At 41.3% G+C, this 24,133-nt stretch overlaps 2 protein-coding genes across 2 annotated transcripts in view; one reads left to right on the forward strand and one right to left on the reverse strand.

Moving 5' to 3' along the window:
* LOC146982592 (C-reactive protein-like) overlaps positions 1–24,133 on the reverse strand; it is a 468,648-nt gene that overhangs the window by 41,044 nt on the left and 403,471 nt on the right. The gene's annotated exons all lie outside the window — the stretch shown is intronic.
* Positions 1–24,133, forward strand: part of slc38a12 (solute carrier family 38 member 12) — a 63,730-nt gene that overhangs the window by 23,738 nt on the left and 15,859 nt on the right. The gene's annotated exons all lie outside the window — the stretch shown is intronic.

The raw sequence follows: 24,133 nt of genomic DNA on the forward strand, positions 1-24,133 counted from the left end.
CCGCCCCTAAATCGTCCTGATCCGTCTATCCTGAATGAGTCACACAGGATGATTGGAGTTGTTAGAAGATAAATATTCAGCAACACTGACGCGAACGGCATCAGAGTCTGAATCAGTTTGACGATGACTGTGAAGCTGCAGAGTGCTCAACGAATCCCAAACCAACTACAGAGTCCTACTGATATTCTCGTTGTGACCCCAGAGCCCAGCCCTTGTCGGTGCAAGCTGTTTTTAGAACGGCAGAGCAGAGCTGCGAGCTGTTCAGAGCTACGCTACGGAGGCTAATGGGATTTCTTGGTTTCCATCTTAAACTCATCAAATACACAGTCCAACAACTCCAAAACGCTCTGATGGACAAGTTGTGACCTGCACATTCACCACGCTATGAGATAATAACAGAACGTTATGAGACAGAGTTGATTTAGAGGTAAATGCAGAGACTGCTGGCTGAAAAACCGTCCCTTAAGGCAATGCACATCAGCTGTTTTGCATGAATTTACCTCTAAAACAACTCTGCCTCGTAACGTTCTGTTATTATCTCATAGTGTGGTGAATGTGCAGGTCACAACTTGTCCACCAGAGCGTTTTGGAGTTGTTGGATTGTGTAGGCTATTTGATGAGTTTGATGAGGGAAACCAAGAAATCCCATTAGCCTCCGTAGCGTAGCTCTGAGCAGCTCACAGCTCTGCTCCGCCGTTCTAAAAACAGCTTGCACCAACAATTAAAGGTAACAAACCTACTGCTATGACTATAGGGATTATGGTAATGGGTCAATTTGCCAAAATGTTGAACTATCCCTTTAAATCATGCATAATGTTGTTAGAATTTGACATTTCTAGCCACTTACATTGAGAGTTAAATAACTGCATATTTAATTTGAGCTACATTGTACTGTACTGTGAATGAATAAACAGCACTGGATGCCTGTAGCTGTAGTTATATTTAGACCAGGCAGGGAAAAGAGGAGCTGCTTGGGAATCACTGGGAGCGATGCAGGGAGGGAGGAGACATTACTGCAGCCATAACATTTTTTTTTTTTTTTTAGAGTTTAGAAAATGTTGAGAGATTAAAGAGCAGCCTGATTATGGTGTTGCTCTAAAGAGCTTTAATCCCTGTGTGGGTGATTGGTGCTGAGAGGAGGCAAAGAGCAGACAGGAGGAGAGGAAGCTGTTGTCAGAGTGATGCAGGGAGGGAGAGGACGCTCCTTCGTGATGAGTTGTAGTCTGCAGGAGTTAGGACGCCTTTACTCACTTCTGTCCTGCCACTGGACTGGAGTTCATCTTGATATGAGGACCTGAGTGTCTGTCTGTCTGCTCCACAGGCTCTTATTCAGAGAGTCGCCAAGAAAATCTGTCACTCTGGTCACACAGACACAGACTTCAGGGTCCAACTACCGTAACTGAACTGTATTTTAATTATTGTGCCTTTTTTTGTGATGGTGGACAGTAGGTAGTTTTGATTTCTGTGTCATACCAGTCTGGGATTACAAAACACCATCGTAATATGGGTCATGTTCCAGTTTTACAAATTTCAACAAAAGATAGATGCATACAATTAATTAACCAGCAAAATAACGTATTACCAACATAGGAAAAGATAAGAAAACATGCAGTGTGTCAAATAAAAATGTACAATCTACAGGTTATCCTGATAAAAAGCTTGTTTTCTTATTCTTAATTTAATGAATTTCCCTTTGAGGATTAATAAAGTAATTCGTATTGTATCATATCTCCAGGTAACAAACTAATCCAAATGTTTTATGTGTAAATAACCTACTTAATCTTTATGTAATAAATAAATAAATAAATCTGCTTTTATTTGACTAAACAATATCCAGCACAATGCCATAGTTAGTTTTTATACCAGTCTGGGATTACAAGACACCATCATCATGCAGAATATGTGTCGTGTTCCAGTTTTACAAACTTCAGCAAAAGACAGATGCATACAATAAGTTAACCTGCAAAATAATGTACAATCTACAGGTTATCTTGATAAAGAACTTGTTTTCTTATCTCTATTTAACAAACTAATCCAAATCTTTTTTACATCTATATGTAATAAATACTGTAGATAAATCTGCTTTCATTTGACTAAACAATATCCAGTGCAATGCCACTCAAGAATGGCAATAGAAAATAGAAAAGATTTGCACATGCAACAAATCAGCTTTTCTTCTAAATTCAAATTTTAAGTAAAATTTGATCATAATCATGAATCAGTGTTATAATGAAGTGACCAACGGTCCAAAACCCAAAGATTTTTCGATCCACACTGACATAAAGCAGGAGGTTAATAAACCCAATAACCCAGAATAAGTGAGAAAAAGTGACTTTTCCTCACTTTTTAAATGACTTTAATGATAAATCCAGATAATTTTCCTTGACGATTAATAGACTTATCATGTCAGCTGTAATCCATCTGGCCTCTAAAATGCAGACAGTTTAACGGCCGAGGCTTTACAGTAACACAGCTTCCTGTCCGTTGACCTTCTTCCTCTGTGACGTCTCCGTCCTCAGTGAGAGGACGGACGAGGACTTGGTGTTCTCAGATTTTTACGGGTGAAGCTCTTCGCTACAGTTTTGGCAGGTCTCCTCCAGACAGTTGCCCCTGCAGTGGATTTTGTTCTGGGGGGGGTCTTTGTTTGCAGTGGACAACAACAGACTGTGAGTTATTTTTAGGTTTGAGAACAGCTGTCCCTGTGTATCTGAGGTAGACCTTTAACCCAAGAGCTCCACAACAACAAGAACAAGAACATGGAGGAGAGACATCCTGGTTTATTTTTGAGTTTTGACACCAAAACTTTTAACACGTGTGTTTTCCCTTCAACCTGTTGCTCCCAGAGCCGTTGACTGACTGAGTGCTGCTTCCTTCACGGCCTGACCCTTGTTTCTCACTTTAACGCATGAGCGGCGTGATTGAATTTCTGTGTGTTTTCAGGCATCACAGCTTCTTCTTTTTTCTTTTTCTTTTTTCTTTTTAGCTCCACACCTCCAGCCCGTTTCCTGTCATCATGTGTCAGCCACGTCAACTGAGTGTCAGTCGTCCTGTCAGACACTGACACCCGGTCCCCGTGGGGGTGGGGGGACACGGGGGGATGTGGCTTCCTTAAAGGGATAGTTCACCCAAAATTCAAATTTCACTCATCTACTCACCCTCATGTCGACTAAGGGCTGGGAGAAGTTTCAGAGTCCTCCGTGTCTTCTCGGAGTTACGGGGGGTCCGTGCAGCAGTATTTGTCCATATAATGGTTGTGAACGGAGCTCACTTTTCTTCGTCCACAAAGACACACCAAAAAACATCCAAATACCTCCATAGTGCTCGTCTGTAATGTCCCTCTTGTATTGAAGCTCCGAAAAAAATTAAATAAGTATATGTTTGTATGTTTTTATATGTTTTTTTTAAGCTTGTTTGTAGCGGAAGCTCCCAGTGTTGTTCTGCCGGAATCTCAATGCAAATCGCGCAAGATTTGGACGGACCAGGAAGAGCAGTGCTGGGAGCTTCCGCTACAAACAAGCTTAAAATATAGACTTATTTAATTTTTTTCGGAACAATTTCTCATGTCGGGGCTTCAATACAAGAGGGACATTACAGACGAGCAGTATGGAGGTATTTGGATGTTTTTTGGTGTGTCTTTTTGGACGAAGAAAAGTGGTATCCATTCACAACCATTATATGGACAAATACTGCTGTGCGGACCCCCCGTAACTCAGAGAAGCCACGGAGGACTCTGAAAATTCTCCCAGCTCTTAGTCGACATGAGGGTGAGTAGATAATGAGTGAAATTTGAATTTTGGGTGAACTATCCCTTTAAAGTTGAATTAGCCTGTGATCTTTGCGGCACATCTCGTCCAGCTGTGTCAGTCTTTCCACAGACAGACAAACATAAGAGCGATGTTGATAATCGTTATCATCACGTCACATCAAACCGTCGGCCGACACACACACACACACACACACACACACACACACACACACACACACTCGGAGACAGACTAATTACCTCATGATAATAAGGCCCGGAGCAGCTCAGTTGATATTTCATCTCTGACTTAATCAGTATTGACTTGACACAGCAGCAGCAGCGTCGTCGTCGTCATCGGCCTGTGGACACGGATGAAGCCACCGCGGCCATTTTCCTCATCCGAGCTTCTCCTGGAAGCTCTTAAGAGGATCAATTGACCGTGATTTGCTCTGCTGCTGATTGATTCTCGTGTTGTCGGCTGCCTGAGTGGACAGCTGAGGGCTTTTCTTTCAATATCTACACAATATTTGTTGCCGTCATGTGGGTGTGTGTGAAAGAAGGGATGATGATGGAGGCCATTGCATAACAGAGCCCTCAGTGTTGATCCTGGCCCCTTTACACAGCTTTGATTGAAAAGATTAAGGGGGCTGTGCAACAGTGGAGCCTCGCTGGGTTTTTTTTTTTTTTTTTTGCTGTTTTCTTTTTGTTCAGCCGCAGCAGCAGAGATTCCCGAGACCTCAATTAAACTTCAGTGTCCTTGATTGTCCCTTTGCTAAGTTTTTTTCTTTTTGTATTTCACTGCAGGGGCTTTGTCACAGTGGCTAGCCAAGCAGCGGTTGGTATACGTCGTACGGCCACCGAGGAGCGGGAACAATCTAAATGGCTGATTTATTGTTGCTCCCAGTGTGTGTGTGTGTGTGTGTGTGGGGGGGGTGATGGAAAATCAATGCAGTATATATGAGGTCAAAGGCAGATGATGCTTACGCTGCATTGTTCACTGCTTCTTATCTTCATGCAGATGTTTCAATTACAGCGCGTGTGTCTATTAAACCCCCGCGCTGTCGTGTCGTGTTGTGTATTGAAATCGTTTTACGCAGAGTTGTGAAGTTGTTGCTCGTCCCTCCCTCCTCCCCTTACCTCCCCCCAAGAGTGAAGAAATGACCCACCCTGCCACTTCCCTCTATACGGACCTGATTGATTAATTAACTGACTAATAAAGATTTATTCCCAGAGGAGTTTCAGTGACCTTGATGCCCGTTCCCTATGGACGCCATAGTTTTTTTTACTGCAGTAAAGTGTTGGATGTTTTAGACTCATGGGAGTTTTCATTCATCCTGTTGAAAGTATAAACTCAGAGCTTTAGCTGCCAGGTTTGTTTTAAATACAACAGATCTCATCTCTCTTTCGAGTCTAACTTGAACAGGAGCTGAGTTTGAGTTTTTAATCCATCTTGATAACAGTGAAAACTGCTTATAGAAGAGTAATTCCCATATCAATACTGTTTTAATAATTAGCTTCTAGAGCAGGGGTGTCAAACTCATTTTAGTTCAGGGGCCACACAGGGGCCTAGTAAAATAATAGCATAATAATGTATAAATAACAAGAACTCAAAAATGTTCCCTTTGTTTTAGTGTAAAGAAGAACAAGTAGCTATTATTAAGATGTTTACAGTTAATGAACTGCTCTTTCATGGGCTTATAGGACAAAAAGAAAGGTGGATGGGTCTTCCTCTGGAAAATTTGTACTCCAGAAAAACGTTTAGATGCCATTTCTGCCTTTCAATTAAGCTCAATGCTCCAGAAAAACGTAATAATGCCTTTAAATCGGACATCCGTGTGATGCACACAAAATATTCACTACAGTGCAGCGGGTGTGCAATATCAACAATATTATGCCTCTTCTGTCTTTTATTCATTTTCACACTTGGCTTTTTTCATCCTGAGGGCCAGATTGGACCCTCTGCTGGGCCGGTTTTGGCCCCCGGGCCGCACATTCGACACCCCTGTTCTAGAGCGTAATCTGTTCAGTCGTCGGCTCCTTGATAACCACTGTCTCTGCCCACTCACACCGTGATATCTTCACCGCTGTTTCTTTTTTCTTTTCTTTTTTTTACAGTGTGTGTAATTATCATCCTTTCCTGCTCTCCGACAGCAGCAGGTGTGTGTGTGTGTGTGTGTGTGTGTGTGTGTGTTATGTGAGCAGAGTGTAATGACTTCACCCTGACCGTCAGACCAGGCTCGGAGCAGGAGAGTATAAACAGGAAAGATTATGTCTGACTCTGTTTCATTACTTTATATTCATGTAATAAATGTACAAATGTCAATTAGATGGTAATCTGCATGCAAAGTAAAGGGGGGAAAAGGAGAAAAAAAATGTAGTTATAATTATCGTCCACTTACAGTGATCAGTTGGATGTGGACAGATGTGATTACCATAAGCAGATCCCACTGTAATGATCCTACATGGATACAAATTGTAGGCTGCACAGAAAGAGTTGTAATTAGTACAAGTGCCGTTTTCCATTAGTGACATAGAATATATTGATGTCAAATAGATAAAGTGAAACTATGGATTGTAGAAGTGTAGTTTATTCAGTCTTTTGATGATATATGTTCAGTGTTACATATTCATGGTACATGGTGACATGCTTGTAATACAGTGAGTGAAGTAGTGTTGTGGTCAAGACCATCTAACCTGAGTCAAGACCGAGACCATTTTCAAGACCATTGCTTTATTCAGTACCAGTACTCATAATAATCATGAGGCTTGATATTTATTCCTCAGCTAAAAAAAAAAGATAACTTCATATAAAGTCTGAACCATATTTAATTAAAAACAACATTTGGATTGAACAAAAGAACACAGCACAGAACCGCCTGAAGTTTCCACTTTTGACTGAAGTTTTCCAGATGGTCACACAGGCAGATACTTTACTTAAGTAGTTAAAAGTTAAAATGTAGTCGGTTCTGAGACAAGAAAGAGATTTTAAAAAGTCTGCTCACCAAAAAAGCTCCCTTTGACAAGGATTTATTAGCACGTGACATTTTGAGCAAGACGCTTTTTCTCAAACTGCTGTGTTACGGTCGGTTCTGAGGCAAGACTCACGACCGGCCTCACGTCACATGATCATGAAAAATAGAAACTGATTGGATCTGAAATGTCTGTAATAAGTCAAGTTAAGTTGAATCACAAAGCACAAAATAAGTCTGTGAACAGTAACGGATGTTTACAGTAGTCATTTTGGACTTTGTCTTTCTGAACTGAAACACCACAACTAATGAAAACACAGTGAAAGAATGAAACTGTGATTCCTAAAGAAACTTATGAGGTAATAATAACCTCTCTCTTCACTGACCGACCTCTTTACCTGATCAGTTCTGTGTCCTAGATCTACACAAACTGAACTGAGGTGTGTGAGGCTGCCTGGTAAAACAGTGATGTAGCTGCAAGTTTCAGTTTTTACCACAGTCGTGCTACAGTATTTAAATTCCTCCATCAGCTTAACTTCACTGTCCTGAGTGCAGGTACTCAGGAGCAGGATTATCCTCACTTCCCCGTCCTGCCACACATGGCTGAGCACCTGTGTTTGATGTGTACAGTAAGGAAAGAGCTATATATATATATATATATATATATATATATATATATATATATATATATATATATATATATATGCGCTGCAGGGACTTTTTCCCAGTCAGTACCGGGGCTGTGGGGAGATGACAGTACAGATGGTTTAATAGAGATTATCGCAGCAGGAAGAAGTGTTTGAGCTGCGCTCCACACGGGGGGAGTCCACTCCACACAACAGCAGGACGCTGTATCAGAGCGGCGGATCAGATCAGGCCGGGGAGGAGGAGGAGGAGGAGGAGACGCACGCTCGATGCCGCTTGGTGCTCGAGTGACTGGTGATGAGGGAGCAGTCGTCAAGGAGACCCAGAGTTCATGGAGGAATAACTGACAGACTCCGTCAATTCAGCTTGTTATTCAGCTCGTCTTCCTCCAACCTGATAAACTGAGGCTGTTCATTATGACGACTTGTTTATACTAGATAACGCGTGCTGCTGTACGTGAATGCATCACACTTTTATTAAACAGTAATGCAGCTTTTTTCCTTTTTTTTCTCATCAGATATTATATTATGTTCAAGGTCATCATGAATGTGTGTGTGTGTGTGGCTCTGATGAGAGACCGCTCTTCCAACAAAACGACAGCTTCGTTTGTTTCAGCAAATGCACTAAAACTCAGTGTGTTTACATTAAAGCGACGAAAACCCTCCAGCAGCCGCATTAATTACTCTCACTTAGTAATTACTCTTGTTAGTCAGGATCACAGTCGGAAGGAGTGTGAGGCTGTTAAAGAGCCACGAAACCATCAGAAGAAGAGACGAGATAGATCACTGTTGGTTTCTCTTAAGACTGAGGTTAAGTTGCCGGAGGCCTCGTAACTTAAAGGGATAGTTCAACATTTTGGCAAATTGGCCCATTGCCATAATCCCTATAGTCATAGCAGTAGGTGCGTTACCTTTAATTGTCGATGCAAGCTATTTTTAGAACGGCGGAGCAGAGCCGCGAGCTGCTCAGAGCTACGCTACGGAGGCTCATGGGATTTCTTGGTTTCCCTCATCAAACTCATCAAATACACAATCCAACAACTCCAAAACGCTCTGGTGGACAAGTTGTGACCTGCACATTCACCATGCTATGAGATCATAACAGAACGTTACCAGACAGAGTTGTTTTAGAGGTAAATGCAGAGACTGCTTGCCAAAAAACTGCCCCCGACGGGAACAACAATACTTCATCAATATAGCTGTGTAGCTCTGATATTTCAGTCTGCACCAGTCAAATGCATGCAACAGTTGTTTGTGTGTGTCTCTGCTTTGACTTTTCTCCCTTTTTATCACTTTACAAACTCCCTTCACTGTGACTTTTCTTTCTCTGTTGCATGCCAGATGCCAAAAGGAGCGTAAACTAAATGTGCTACAAGGACGGACGACGTCTTTGTTGTAAATGGTCTCGCTCGCTGAAGGCAAACAAACGTGATTTCCATGAAATGTACCAACGGTTCACCTCCTCCACGTTTTTTTAAAATGTAGACGGCTTAACAATGGCTGTCGGACATCGGTGTGACCTTGAGCTGCGTGTTTTGTGTGGTTGTAGGCTGCAGTTTGCCACCGGGGCAGCAGCAGCGGCTCGGTGTCCTCCTGGATGGATTGGGTGGTGAGGTCATGGTGCTCGCTCTCTCTCTCTCTCGGGAGCAGCTGCTTTAAGTGCCGTCCACCGACCCCTCGTGCCCCTTTTTTCCAAAGCACAGAATAAAATATCCACTCGTTTTCTTTTTCAATTAAACTCTGACGTATCAAACACGCAGAAACCTGGTTTCTTTGTTGATTTATCCTTTTTTATTTTTTTCAAAAGGTCCATCATCTGTTTAATTTGGGAGGAACGTGTCCTGTACTGTAACAGCAGCCTCCCTCCTCCTCCTCCTCCTCCTACTCCCCCACTACTCGTCTCGCTTTTTACAATAGTGTGGATGATGGGCGGCATGAAATAGCCATCGTCCTATTAAACCACCGGCAAATTATCGTTTCTCATTTCCTCCCCAGATATGTCCCAAGCCTGTCATAAATCTTCAGTGTGCGCTGTTGCTCGTCTTTTTACCGTGGTCGGTGTGTAATGGGTTTCTCCTTTTGAGGAGCAGAACTGAATATTGTGGCTTTTAATTAGGGAAATCATTTTTGGGGAAAAAAAAAAAACAGGAGCTGGTTCAAAGTTAGGAAGTCCCGAGCTGGTAGATGCTCATTAGTGTTTACATACAAGTGTCTGCCCTTTGACCACATTATTAATTAAAGCTGTAGGTATGAGTTTTTGTGTGGTAAACTTATTTTAAACAACATCTGGGTGTGTGAATTGTTCATGTGAATATGATAAAGCACAATGTTGTCACCAAAAGTTTGCAGAGCCTCCTCTAATGAAACGTCAGGATTTTATTAAAAAGGGAAGTTGCATTGTTTCTGATTGATCACAGCATCTGTCAGTGGTGGGAAGTAACTTTATATTTACTCTAATGGCCCTTTTCCACTACACAGTTACAGCTCAACTCGACTTGACTCGGTTTAGGTCATTTTCCATAACAACTGAGTATTTTATAGTTCCTCCTCAACGTGGGCGGGGTCATCATAGCACGGTTGCTACGGTCGCACCATCTTACTTACATCTTACTTACATCTCATCTATCAGCTCCAGAGACGAAGTCGTTCGCACCTCCTCGATCATAACAACAGTCTCGGTGTTCAGTAGCAGTTCTTGTGTTGGACATGGGCCTTGCGACTCATCCAGTGTTCGACACTTCTGCCAATCAGTAGCCGGAAGTTGGCCGATGTCACGTTTTAGTATCAGATCGGCTTGCTTGGAACCTCAGCTGAGGTGTACCAGCTACCAGGTACAATCCCTGGTGGAAAAGCAAAAAAAAAAACGAAGTTGAATTAAGCCGAGTAGCACTGGTAGTGGAAAAGTTTTGCACTCATAAGTTTTTAGGATACTTGTACTGTTCTTGGGTTTTTGGCTTGTAACCCTTCCAAAAAAGAAAATAAATCAACAACAGAGTCCAGTTGTAGCTCTTCTGCTGTTATATTTCTTCTCTACACTTCTGACATGAAGTCATTTAAATGTCTGTTTGAGGCTCAAAGACGGGCAGACAGAGTTTTTCTAATGAAAAAAAAAAAGCATATACTGTAGCTACAGTATAATGGGAAAATACAGGAAGCAGTGTTTTTGCATTTCTCTCCATTCAGACCAGCCTCTCCATCTCCTGTGTTTAAAGAACAAGGGATATAACGTGTAGCTGCTCCTCTTAGTTTTTTGTTCCTTTTGAAAACCTTTTACGCAGAGTTAGACACGCCAACACGCCAAACACGCACTGACTGTGCATTTTCGTCACACTCCTTTTACCTGATCCTCCTTTGTGCAGATTTAGTCCTCCTTTAGTCCTTCAAGGTCTCGCTCTGCACTCGTAAGTCGCTCTGGATAAAGGCGTTTTGCCAAGTGACTAAATGTAAAAAAATGTAAATGCTTAATTTTCATTCTTGGCGTGTAAACACAGTCCAAGGTAAAGTGACCTTGCTAATGGCAGGTGAGAGCTCGCCTCTCTGCAGAGCCACCGTCACTTCAGTTCAGTTCAGTTCAGTTGTTATTGAAACCATGGAGGTGGAACGACCAGTGTGTGATTAACTTAACACACACACACACACACACACATATACACACAGTCCTGCCACAAACAGTCATTAATTGTGCCTCCATATTGGATCAGTCTTTTGGTGACAGTGATGACACGGTGTGATTTAGCAGCGCTGCAGTCAAATAAAGGCGACGGCGTCTCTGCTCCATATTTTTTCCATCAGGTTTGGGCTCTGTGGTCTAAAACCTGAATGTCACAAAGTTAATCTTCCCAGACTCCCGGTGCATGATATTATCCACTCTCCTTGGATCGCATTAATTTTTTAGCACAGAGTCGAACCCCAACATTTTTTTTTTTTTTTTACAACCTTTTATTTTATCCTCAGCTTCCTTTATTGATAAATTTATGTGATGTATTTATTCAAGAGTGGCCCTGCACTTTCCCAGGAAACACAATCATGCATTCTCCTTGACTGTGTGCCCCTCACTTTATCCCTGCTCCACCTCTGCTTTTGTCTGAGTCGTCTTGCCTTCGCCTCATTAAAGTCCTATCTTAACATCGTGGAGAGACGTGACGAGAGTCTCCGGGGGCCACATACCTAATTAACAGTGTAGGCGTTTCACTTCCACCAGTGGGTAAGTGAAACTGTGAGAGCTGTTGTGAGACTCGAGTATAACTAAAGTTGTACTTTTATAGGATATTAGTATTCTGTGAGACTTCACTGCAGGGAATCTTGTTTTTGTTTGTCCGTTTTTCATTTTCCTGCAGCTTCCCCACAGACCTCTGTTTTCCTGTGACCACAACTATAAATGCAGTTGTTTCCATCCACCCAGACGCGTTAGTGCCGCTGTAAAGTAGCTCTGCAAGAACGCAATAACAGTAAATATGCAAACTAGTAAACTCTTAATCGTGCTCTTGATAATAATTATAGGAATTAAGCCGTCTGTGTTGAGTTTACTTAATGAGGACACTGTTTGTTGCACAGAGCACTGCAGGTGAGTGATCCTGACTCACTCACTTACCTTCATTTACTCACACAAAGCACGACAGGCAGCATATTATGTGTGTAATGCTCTAATATATAGTTTTAAAGTGTCATAGAAATGTGCACAGGTGAACAAGAACCTAATGTTTTGTTTGCACTTTTCTGTCCAAAGGTAAAAGAAACAAAAAGCAAAGGACAAGCAGTTGTTTTTGTTGTTTTTTTTCTCTCTAGCTCTCAGTGTTGATGCAGGGCAGAGTCTTAACCTTCATGAGTCACAGACACAGCAAAGTAAACAAGACGTGTCCTGAGGAGCAGAGATACTGTAGCAGAGGAGCTGCTGCTTCATGTGAGGAGACGTATACAATAACACAAGACTGAACATGAAGTAAAACTGAGTTAATGCTGTTTGTTATCTGTTGAAGTGAGACTGGAGATTGTACCTTTATATCTGGAGTGAATTTTGGATATATTTTGCAGCTATATGAGAGCCTGTTGAAAAAAAGAAAAGAGGTTTGATACTCAACTCTCAGTGCATGACAAGATCTGTAAAACTTACTTGTGCTGACTTTGGTAACACTTTATAAGTTTACACTTTTAAACATTAGTTAAAGGGACAACGAGGAGTTTTGGAAAAGCAAAGCGTTTTCACACTACATTTATGAGCCTCCGCACGCACCGTAAAATTCTTTGACCGGCGCAAGACGGACTCATGTTTTCATTCATCAATAATTAAAGTCAGAGGTTCAAAGAGGTTCACATACCGTCGTATCCGACCATAAACGGCGATTTGGCTGCGTTATTCTCATGACTCGCCACGAAGGAAACGCTGGTCGGCTCGACCAGCATTTCCGCCACCACTAATAATAACAAAATTACGAGACAAAACGATATATTTATCGAAAATGGGCCCATTAACAAGTGTGGGTAGCGGAGATTCATCCACATTAACGTGAGACTTTTTTATAACCGAATAGAAACTCCTCGTTGTCCCTTTAAGCATTAAATACTGAATTCATCATTTATAACATTAATACTCATTAGTATGTAGTTTAACAGATAAGATAATACTTTATTTATCCCCGAGGGGAAATTAGTTTATGACAGCAGCCTTAAAAGAAGAAAAAGCAGGACAAATTATACTGTACAAAAAATAAAATACACAATTCGTAAAAAATACTTTAAAAGAAGCTACTGTGCTCTCTGTCTGCTGGACAAAATAACAGATAAAAAATATTAAAAATATACACAGTTAAAATGTTTTACTCATCAATGATAAGCACTAATTTATAAACTGCATACTAATGAGTATTCATGCGTTATAAATGAAGAACTCAGTATTTATTAATGCTTAACTAATGCTTAGTAGTGTGTACTTATTATAAAGTGTTACCCTGACTTTAAATCTCTTGCACCACCGGAATAAATTACTTCGCCTATTTATGTTGCAAAAAGCTTAAAAATTCAAGATTTAAAATTCACATCCAAACAACGGGGACAGCAAGGTCAAGCTTAAATTAATTTAATCCGTCAAATCAATGGCAGATCAATGTATTTCTGAATGTTGTAGATTCAATATTCATGCAGCTCTCATTGTCTTCTGCTGTGAAGGAGACGGCAGCGTAACAGACTGATATCGGATGAAACTCAGAGTCCGTTAAAGACAGACAGTCGTCCTGTTCCTCATACTCTGGATCAGCTCGGGACGTCTCTACTAAGAACCTCGTGTTTTTGTGTGTTTGGTTATTGAGCTATTACACAAACTTGTGTCAGACCGTTACTTGAACTTAAAGTCGACTTTGAGGACCTCCAGTGAGTTGAATCAGGCCTGACAGGTGATCCACAGTCTGGTTCACTGGCTTCCTGAAGCCTGCTCCACTTGTCTTCTGGATGCGAGGCATGTTCATGGAGAGGCGGCATTATTTATTCATGTGGTGTGTCTGTGTGTGTCCGTGTATGTGTGTGTTGTTGGTTGCTGTATATATATATTTTTGTGTATGTCTTGGAGGGAGTTGAATTTTTTGTATTCTTGATGTTGACCCAAAGACCCAGAGGGGAGGGGGGAGGCGTCCGGAGCTGACAGAGACAGTGACACAGGAGATGGATGGAGAAGCTGCTGTTGGCCGGAGATAAGCTGCTCACATTCAGTCTTTATGCCGATGCCATAATAATATACAGCTCTGGAAAAAATTAAGAGACCACTTTAAAAATGATCAGTTCCTCTAGTTTTACTATTCATAGGTATGTGTTTGAGTAAAATGAACACTTGTTTCATTCTATAAACTACTGACAAAATTTCTCCCAACTTGGAAATAAAAATATTGTCATTTAGAGAATTTATTTATTTGCAGAAAATGGCAACAGGTCAAAATAACAAAAAGAATTCTGGTGTTTTCAGACCTTGTATAATGCAAAGAAAACAAGTTCATATTCATTTTAAAACAACACAACACTACTTTTTAAACTTAGGAAGAGTTTAGAAATCAACAATGGTGGAATAATCTAAATTTTTAATCGCAGCAGTGTTTTTTATTTATTTATAATCTTTCTTCCTCATTAAATATGATTTGGTTCAGGTGATGAGCTAAGTAGAGTGAAGTGAGCTTGTGTTGGAGTTCAATAGACACTGGTGGTGGAATCGATGGCTGCCATACATGTAGAGAAGCTGATTTGAGTGGTCTCTTTATTTTTTCCAGAGCTGTATAAAAACATTCACACACACACTGACCCTAAATCTGCCATTTGTTAATAATATTCAGGTTAAGTTTTAAAAAAATTCTGTTTCAAGTTTCCACTTCTCATCACCAGATCATGTTGTGGTTTTTTTCAAGTGTTTTTTTTTGTTTGTTTTGTTCTTGCTCCTCTCTCTGAGTCAGCGAATCACCGGGCCAACACTTGTCACTCAGGTGACAGGTGATCTTGAAGCTCCGTCTGTAAAACCTCTGCAGACACGCAGCAAAAAGAAGGATTTGGTCGGCTTCACATTACGTTGACTGACTCTCCTCTGCTCACACACACAAACTGAACTCAGACTCAAAAATATTCCCCAAAAAACATTTACAGCTTTATGTCTGGCTTGACTGACATTTATTTTAATTCCCTCTGATTATCAAATCGAAAACGTTTAATAATGTTGAGTTCTTTCATTAGCTGCACCTACAAATTAATCCTCCTCATTAAATTAATGATAAAACGTTGAAGCCACATGTGTCTTATTATGAAATCCTGTTGGTTTCTTCTTTCATTTATCATGCACGACGAGGCCCCGACTGGCAAATAATTAGCAATTATTTGATTAATTAATTGATAAACTGTGACATTAATATTTAATAGTGGAAATAGAGATCATACAGTAATGTCATAATATTTCCTCTGACCTGCAGTTTGAATGAATTCAAAATGAGAAAAAAGCTGCAAACCGAAAATTTTTGAGACTTTTACTTATAAACACCCTGAAATAATTATTCAGTCTTTTTTTTTTTTTTCATCAGATGATTTCTGATTCGTTGAGCACTCCTTTCAGCTCTATGCTCTCTGCCACACTGCACTCATCTGGTTCTTAATTGTTATTAATTGTACTGTCACTTAGTAAAAACAATCACTTAGAGGCTGCACGTCGGCATTCCTGCAACACACAGTTCATCTTTTTCCCCCCCGATGCAGCGGTGAACATCCAGCAGAATCGAGCCACTCTGCACGTGTCTTAAATTGGTTTCATTAATTGGTTCTTGAAATATGACATGTCAAATGATTTTTATTATTTATTCATGTTAATCATGTTTGCTGGTGATTAATGAGGCGGAGGGACGACCCTCCTTCATCCTGACAGACAGACAGCGTAGCTCCAATGCGGTTGTAAGTTGCACTGCGGTGCCTTCAGGGCCCTCCTCTGTATTATCTGCCTCTCCTCACAGCAACATCCCCAACGATCATGTGTTGAGCATCTTTGTCTTGTTGCTTCCTTTTCCTCCCCGCTGCCTCTGTTGTGTGTGTTCAGTGAATCAGTTGACTTGTTATTGCTATCATAAGGGTTTGGACGTGTCTCCTGGGCTTTTATGGCCTATTTTATGCCATTTCTATTCCATACCACCATCATGGTCAGGTTCCTCCCCCTCAAGTCTTTTATCATACATGTCATCGCCAAGGCACTGAATTGGCCCATAATATCCAATACTCCATTACGTTTCCTGTGTGTGATATAGTTGACGTGTTGTTTTTCTCGACATCATGCAGCCACACAGCGTTTTATTTTGTTTTGCGTCATTAAGATGAAATATTGTCCTGGAATCTAAATAATCCTTTTTCTGGATTTGTCATAAACACAAACACACACTCTCATGCACATGTATAATATATATACACGCAATATTATTTGGACATTTAAATGCATATTTTTGAGTAACTGGTTCATTTGCGTGTGCTAATTAATTTCAATCTGTCTTAATGACAAAAAATGCAAATTGAGGATCATTCACTCCGGGGAATGAAAACAATGTCTTAATTTCTGTCAAACTGTCTGCGGGCTCGGATTAGTTGATCCTATATTTTATACATTCAAGGTTGTAATTAAAGTTAAATGAGGTGTGCAGTTGTACAGGTCTTTGAATTATTGCCGTTTTTGCAGCTGTTCTCCGATGAAGAGGCAGGAGACGCAGATCAGGCCGAAGAGTTGTCTTCATTATGTGTTTTCTATTGGGAAATGCAGCTTGTAATTGATTAAAGTTGGTCTTTTATATAGGTTTTATAGAAGCAGTGTTTACAGCATGTCTAAGTTTTGTTCCACTTTGAGAAATCTAATTAATTAAAGTGGGTGAGATGAATGAAAATTAGATATATAGCATTTTCTCTGTTGTATTATTTGCTTACAGGATTTATTTATGGAAGATAGAGTCGAGCTTAAAACAAACCCTTGTGTTTAATGATTGATGACTAATGATTGATGTCGTTTTTCCATATATCTCTCTGATTCAGGACAATAGGTGGCAATAATTGATCGGATATTGGTTCAATTTGCGTCAGCTCATCTGTATCTGAGTTAAAAAAGGAAATGAAAATTTAGTTGGGAAAATTTTGTGGTTCAATAATATCTAAAGAAAAAGTGACTCAGCATATGACCTGCGAGGTTCAGTTTGAAATCTGTTTGGAATAAAGATTAACATCAGACACAAATGGCGGGGGATCTTGGGACTGTGCGGATTGGGAATTATAATCCCTCTTCCTCTGTTTGATTGTGGGCGGATTATCAGCGTCCAGGCTGGACCACCGCATGGAACCACCAGGGCACTTAGGATCAGTCAGTCAGTGCTGGACTTTCACTGAGTCCGTTAACCCTCTTTGCAGTGGACAAACACCGGCCAAACCCCCTAAAACCAAACAGTGATTTCTCCAACTTGGCAGTCACGAACAAAAGGGCTCATATGGCTCTTTTTGGACGTAAATCCAGCCCCAGTGACGTCCAAGAGCCCCGAGGACATCTGTGCCACCACGGCGTTTGGCCGACCCTGCAGAAAGAGAAGAGAGAAATATGTTGATTAATTATTTAATGGGGGTGGACGGTCGGTCAGGGGTCGACGAGCGGCATCGCCCAACTGTGATGGATGAAGAGGCCGCCGCCGCCACGCAACACGTGGCTCGGGAAGAAGAAGAAGAGGAAAAAAAAAAACGCTTGCATATGTGGAGATTAATGAGAGCAGTGGATTGGATTGGCGCCCTCTCATCCGCACAAATCCACAACACAGGTCTTTATTAAAGGACTTGGAAAGTGATTGACAGGCGACGGGCCCGGGTTGCCAGTTGGTGGCAGGTTTTCACCATAATTGGGATCATTCACCATATCTAAACCCCATTAATCTCTTACTCCCAAATTACAACTTTGCGTCATACCAGAGAGACCGCTGGGAAAAGTCGTGGAAAAGTTTTTTGCTACTTTTTTTTGATGAAAGGACCGTAGACAGAAGGAACAGCTGGTTAATTGTTTGATTATTGATAAAACAATTAGTAAAAACTCAATGGAGAATGATGGACAAATGGATGTGTTTTTTTGGTAACACTTTAGATTAGGGAACACATATTCACCATTAACTACAGTACGGTAGGTGCTTATTAATATGCATATAAGTAGCTTACTAGGTTCTTATTAAGCATGTATTAACACCTTATTCTACATAGCCTTATTCTTATTATTATCTTATTCTAAAAATCTTAATTCATGGTGTAATAGAGGTAGAATAAGGCTATGTACGGTGTTAATACATGCTTAATAATTACTAATAAGGAGCTAGTAAGATACTTATATGCATATTAATAAGCGCTTGGTTAATGGTGAATATGTGTTCCCTAATCTAAAGTGTTACCGTTTCTTTTGCTGCAGAGTTCAGCATCCATTCGTCCAGTGTTTCTTCCACACTGCCGACTGTCTGCGTCCAGAGAGTGAAGTTACTCTGGCTGTCTGGAGGTGTTTTTCTTGTGGAGAGCTGGAAAACTGGAACAAGAGCTTTCGAAAACAAGAGGCAGCAGGTCGTTCATCCCTTCGGCTCTGACCGTAATGATAGAAAGATGTTGGCCTCTGAGCGTCGCCACGATCTGGGTCACGGTCTGTAATGAGACCTCGGTACTGTAGCTGGTACAACAATGAGGACAGTGCCAAAATAACGACTCTGTGTGGTGGTGTAACCGCAGCGAGAGACTGAAGCTGCGTCTGAATGTAATGTGGATGAAACGCCTCGAAGATACTACGATCCCCAGGAGACGGCAATTATCTGAGCGGTATCATCTTCAGATTTTCTGCTGTCACACAGGAAGTGGAGTTAACAGAAAAAAGATCTATTATCTGATCTGCTCACTTCAGCAAGAAATATTCAGAAGTGCGAGATGAAAAGGAGCGCGTTCCAGGTTGTAGTAGCTTATCTTTGTCTGATCAGACAAAAAAATCACTGGAGAGACTTCGGATAATGTTCAGTGAATCATTCAGTCTGATAAGTGTTTGATGTTTTTAGACCTAAAACACTTGTACATGAAGTTCTCTCTACGTTTAATTCACGTCTCCTGACATTCATTTTGTTTCATGTTGGATCAAACACTGCACATAAGTAGTTTATCATGATTAAAATACAGTGATAAGTCATCGTCTATGTGATGAACCGACTGCGCTTTCTGCAAATCAATAACAACCTGTGACCTGACGTCGACAGCAGATTTTCCAAGAACGTTTTTCCTCCGTATTTGCTGATGCACCTCCAGTGTGAACCCTTGCACAGAGGCAATAGGACAGATCTCCCTGTTCGTATCCATCATTGCTTGGTCACCTTTACAGTTTCTCATCTCAGACTCACCGTTTATTGCGTTTCACTGAAGTGTGTGATTGCAGCCAGCCAGGTGTTGTCTCACACTGAGCAGGAAAAATGGCAGATTTTTTAAGAATGTCTTTGTCGTCAGAAGTGAAACGCTCGTAGTTGATGAGCAGCGCTGCACCGGAGGAGCAAAAACCCATCAGCACTGCCGAACAGGAGGGAATGGGAGGGAAGCATCTCGCCAAAAGTGATTCATGCCACTTCCCTCCTGACAGAATCTGTTTTTGTTTATTGAGACATTTATTAAACTGAGCATGAAACGTAAGCAGTTTCTGCGGCGAGGACGCGAAAATGCAGACAAAAACCCGTACGTCTGCGAGGCCGACGCACAGACTGAGATGAAATTGCCACAACAGGCCGAACAAAGTATTAAATGAATAAATGCATTGGAACCAAGTGTCAATCTGTCAGTGTTATGAAATCCAACTTATATTCATCTCTTTGTTTTCCTGTTGTCTGGCAGTTTTATTTCTCCAGTTGACACTGCTGCACATTTACACCCGATGCAAACCTGAGCTTGTTCTGCGTGACATTAATATAACTACATATATAACTGTTATTTGAATTAGACACAGTAAAACTCAAGAATATTGTTGAGTAGCTAAATGATAGAAGAACTGCTGCATGATGACCGTATCTCTTTGTTTCTTCTCAGAGGTTTTGCTTTTCTGTCTCTGAGGCTTCGTTTTTAGATTTGACACATGGAGATCTGTGAAAGTGTCCAATCACCCTACACATCAGGAAGTAAAACAAAACAAAACAAAAGGACAAAGCACAGCGGTCATGTGATACCTGAAGCCTCACAGCTCTGTGATAAACAAAACAGGTTTATTCTCGAAGCTGAAGCCGGGAACAGGAGACGACCTGAACCTGTGGGCGTCCATGTTGATCCAAACTACCAGATTAAAACAGCTGATGTTCTTGGGAGTCCTGGTGGCTGGAGGTTTGTGGCATCAGACCTCTCTGCTGCCTTTTAAACAGTCAGATGACTTTGATAAAGAAAAAAAAAAAAGAAAAACAAACAAAAAAAATCTGATATGCAAATAATGACCCAGCTCAAAATTCAGCCCGTCCTGGACCTTTTTAGATTAAATGTCAATCAGGAAAGTGAGAGATTGTGTGGTGTGTGAATAGCAAAAAGGCTTAAATTTGACAAAAGAGAACAGAAGCTGCAGAATAAAAAGGGTCAAGTAAAGGTGGTTTGAATAGTTTCTTAGTCCTAAGAGTGTGTGTGGTTAGTTTGACACGACTGTTGTGGAGATGTATTGTACATCATCCTAACTTTGTCAAGATAATGTGGAAACGTGGCAAACAAAACGACATCAAGTTAAAGGGATACTTCACCCAAAATCAATAATTCACCAATCACCGTCATGCCAAGGAAAGGTTTGGAGAACTTTCAGAGTCATCAAAACACTTTTGGAGTTCCAGGGGGGGTCCGGCTGGCAACAGATTTTCATATAATGGCGGCGGATAGAGTTCACTTTTGAATCGTCCAAAACACACACTATGAAACATCCAGATACCTCCATACTGCTCGTCTGTACTGACCCAAGTGTCCTGAAGCCGCCACATGGAAAAGTTGTTCAGAAAAAACTAATGTGATCTCTGTTTTTATCCTTGTTGTAGTAGTAGCTCCCAGTCGCAGCACGTGTGAGATTTGCTGCAAGATGTTCTTCCGTGTTTACATCAAACATCCAATGGTTTACAACAACGAATGAACATCTCGCAGCAAATCTCGCCCATGCGCACAAACATCAACAGAGCCACTGGGAGCTACTGCTACAACAAGGCTAAAAACAGAGATCAAATTAATTTTTTCCAAACAACTTCTTCATGTGGCGGCTTCAGGACACTTGGGTCAGTACAGACGAGCAGTATGGAGGTATCTGGATGTTTGTGTTTTGGACGATTCAAAAGTGAACTCTATCCGCCGCCATTATATGAAAACCCGTTGCCAGCCGGACCCCCCCTGGAACTCCTAAAGCGTTTTGATGACTCTGAAAGTTCTCCAAACCCTTCCTTGGCATGACGGTGAGTAGAAAATTGGTGAATTATCGATTTTGGGTGAAGTATCCCTTTAAGGTGGACTGGTGTAGTGTGATCTCTGGCTTGCTGTGACACCTTCTCTCTCTCTCTGTCTCTCTGTGCTCTGGTGGGGTCATGCCAACTCTCTGGGTCTGAGTCACCCTCCAGCCACATGGCATCTGATCCCTGAACACTGCCCACTCACACGTTTCCATTCCCATGCTGTCGTTTCCTGTGCAGCTCCTCCTTGTACCTTTGAGACCTTTTTTTTTTAATTTCTTTTTTTATCTGAGGATCATATCCTTCCTGTTCCCCGCTGCGAGAGTCTATATAGTACATCCATCTGATGTATAGTTTATGCCCTCGTTATCTAATTAATGGACTCTGTCTTAGTGGTTTTTACACGATTTAGCCCATTAACTATAACAGGGGTTTAGAGATCAACATGAAAATGAAGCCATGCTTTGGTCAGTCACGGTGCTCTTTGATTAAAAGAGACATTTCCTGAGGCCTCATGTACAAACGTTTCCTTTGCCATCTTTCATGTGGTGATGTATTGAGTGAAATGAATGTAAATAGGGTTGACGCGATGCTTGGTTTTGCTAATTTCTTCGTATTTGGCATGTGTGTTCAATTCCACATCAACTGGGATGTGCATAGAAAATGCATGAGGCTTTATGCATGAATCCACTAGTGATGTGCAAACACAGTTATTTGCTATAAACAAACAAACATAATAATAGACTATATATTGGTGCACATGTAGTTTTCTCTTCAGAGGAGAAGGTGTTGTAGTCATTTATTCTCTTGTATTGCTCCTGTTGTTGAGGTACAGTTGAGCAGTCCACTGTCCTCGGGCCATTGTTCAGTCAGGGGTTTTATGGGAGCATGTGCAGCCTTGATTCATGACCGGTCCTGAAACTGCTGAGAAACTACAACAGACTCGCCGCTATTAGCCCTCAGGGAAGTTTCCTGAATCTCTGCCCATCACTGCCGGACTGTGACCTGCATGATGGCGGTGAGAAGTGTCTGTCTGCTCTGCTTCTCGTTTCCTATCGTATAATCAGATACTTCCTGAACTCAATACGGATAATTGGTTAGTTTTCTATTGTTTATGTGTTGTTTAAAGGCTGTGTTGTGTTGTGCCTCTATTCAATGGAGACAGACAGACAGACAGGAAACACAGGAGAGAGGAGAAGCGAGACATGCTGTAAATGGTGCAGCCAGCTGGGAGTCAAACAGGAGACGTGCTGCATCCTAACCATTCAGCTATCAGGTCTCCCAGACACCCAATAATATTTCTACCCAACAAACTGAGGCTTTCAGGAAAGTTATTCCTCCACAAATTGACTTGGCACCAGAGAAACAAACTAATAAAGTTTAAAACAAAAAACTAATTTCAGAGTAGACCATTAAAATCGTGAAATATCCGTGGAGATAAATGTCTAAGTTAAATTCTTCAGCTTTAGCTTCATCTGTAACTCACTTCTCTGTCTCTTCACAGACACAAACAGAAACGATGACTAAACAATCTCAGAGCGCAAAGCTGCTCATTAGTCGTCACAGTCATAAAGTCAATGAGCTGCTCTCATTTAGAAATGACTGATACTTTTCAGACGTATCTCTAAACAACGTGATAACAGAGAGCAGAGGTGCAGCCAGGCAAAGACCCACTGAGCTTGAACCAGCGCTGTCCGTCAGCCAGCTGCCATTAATTTCACCTCCCGTCTTCAGACTCATCCCTCTTCATAATGATTCATTCATTGCCTGCGATGGCCACGCAGATTTATGCTTTTGGCTCGTCTTGAGCGCATCGGCTGCACTTTGCCAAGAAGACAGCGGGTTATATTTTAATATATAGACAGACACATAGGCATCATCATTATTCAGCAGAATTAAAAAGCTGTTATATATATATATATATATATTTTTATTTTTATTTTTATTTTTTTTATTTTTTATATCTTCTCACACCCACAGATATCCCAGCTGTCCATCTGGACATCTGGAGATAATAGCTGACTCCTGCTCTGTCAGAAAACCCCCTTGTTGCTCATTTCACTACATCAGACATAGTAATTACTTTTGGAAACTTATGGGTCCTCACCGTCTGATCCATCGCAGCCTGGGCGACTAATTTAGAGCGTAATTGTTCATGTTTATGTGTGTGAAATTTCTCCATGATGCCAAGCTTTGGTACCTTTACTGCAAAATCAATAAAAAACCTAAATACCAAAAAAGAGTCGATGCACGCTGTGGTTGGATCTGTGGTTATAAAAGCACCTGGAGTTTTTCCTCCGTAGCTTCTCAAACTGCCAAACTTGTTGAAGCATATTATGAATAACACACTTGGTCTTTATTACAAATGAGATTCTTCCTTTTTTATAGTTTTTTTGCTGCGTTTTAAAGACTTTTCTCAGTCTCTCTGCCGCTGGCTCGTATTTTTACTTCCTGTCCCCACACTCTCTGCTGTTTTTTTTCTTTTTCTACTTGTCCAACACTGAACCAAAGTCTCATTTTATGTCCTCAGAGATAGGTGTGTGTGTGTTTGTGTATCCTCACGTGTTTGTTGGGAGGATAGGGTCCCTCTTTGAGACCCTGCTGACTGCTCTCGAGATGAAATGGCACACAAGTGACTGGCTCTGGGATCACATGTCTGTCAGGCTGTGCAGTCAGAGAACAGGGATGGAGGGAGGAAGAAGACGATAAGGAGGAAGAGGAGGAGTGAGGGGGACCTGATGGAATTGGAGCTGCGGAGCCAGAGCCACTGCCTCTGATTGCAGCTCTTGATAAAGAAAGTATCTGATAGGCAATCAGAGCTGTGGCCTGAGAGGATTTGAAATTTTA

This window comes from Trachurus japonicus, chromosome 8 (assembly GCF_045865225.1).
Source record: "Trachurus japonicus isolate A0001 chromosome 8, Traja_1.0".
Lineage (NCBI taxonomy): Eukaryota > Metazoa > Chordata > Actinopteri > Carangiformes > Carangidae > Trachurus > Trachurus japonicus.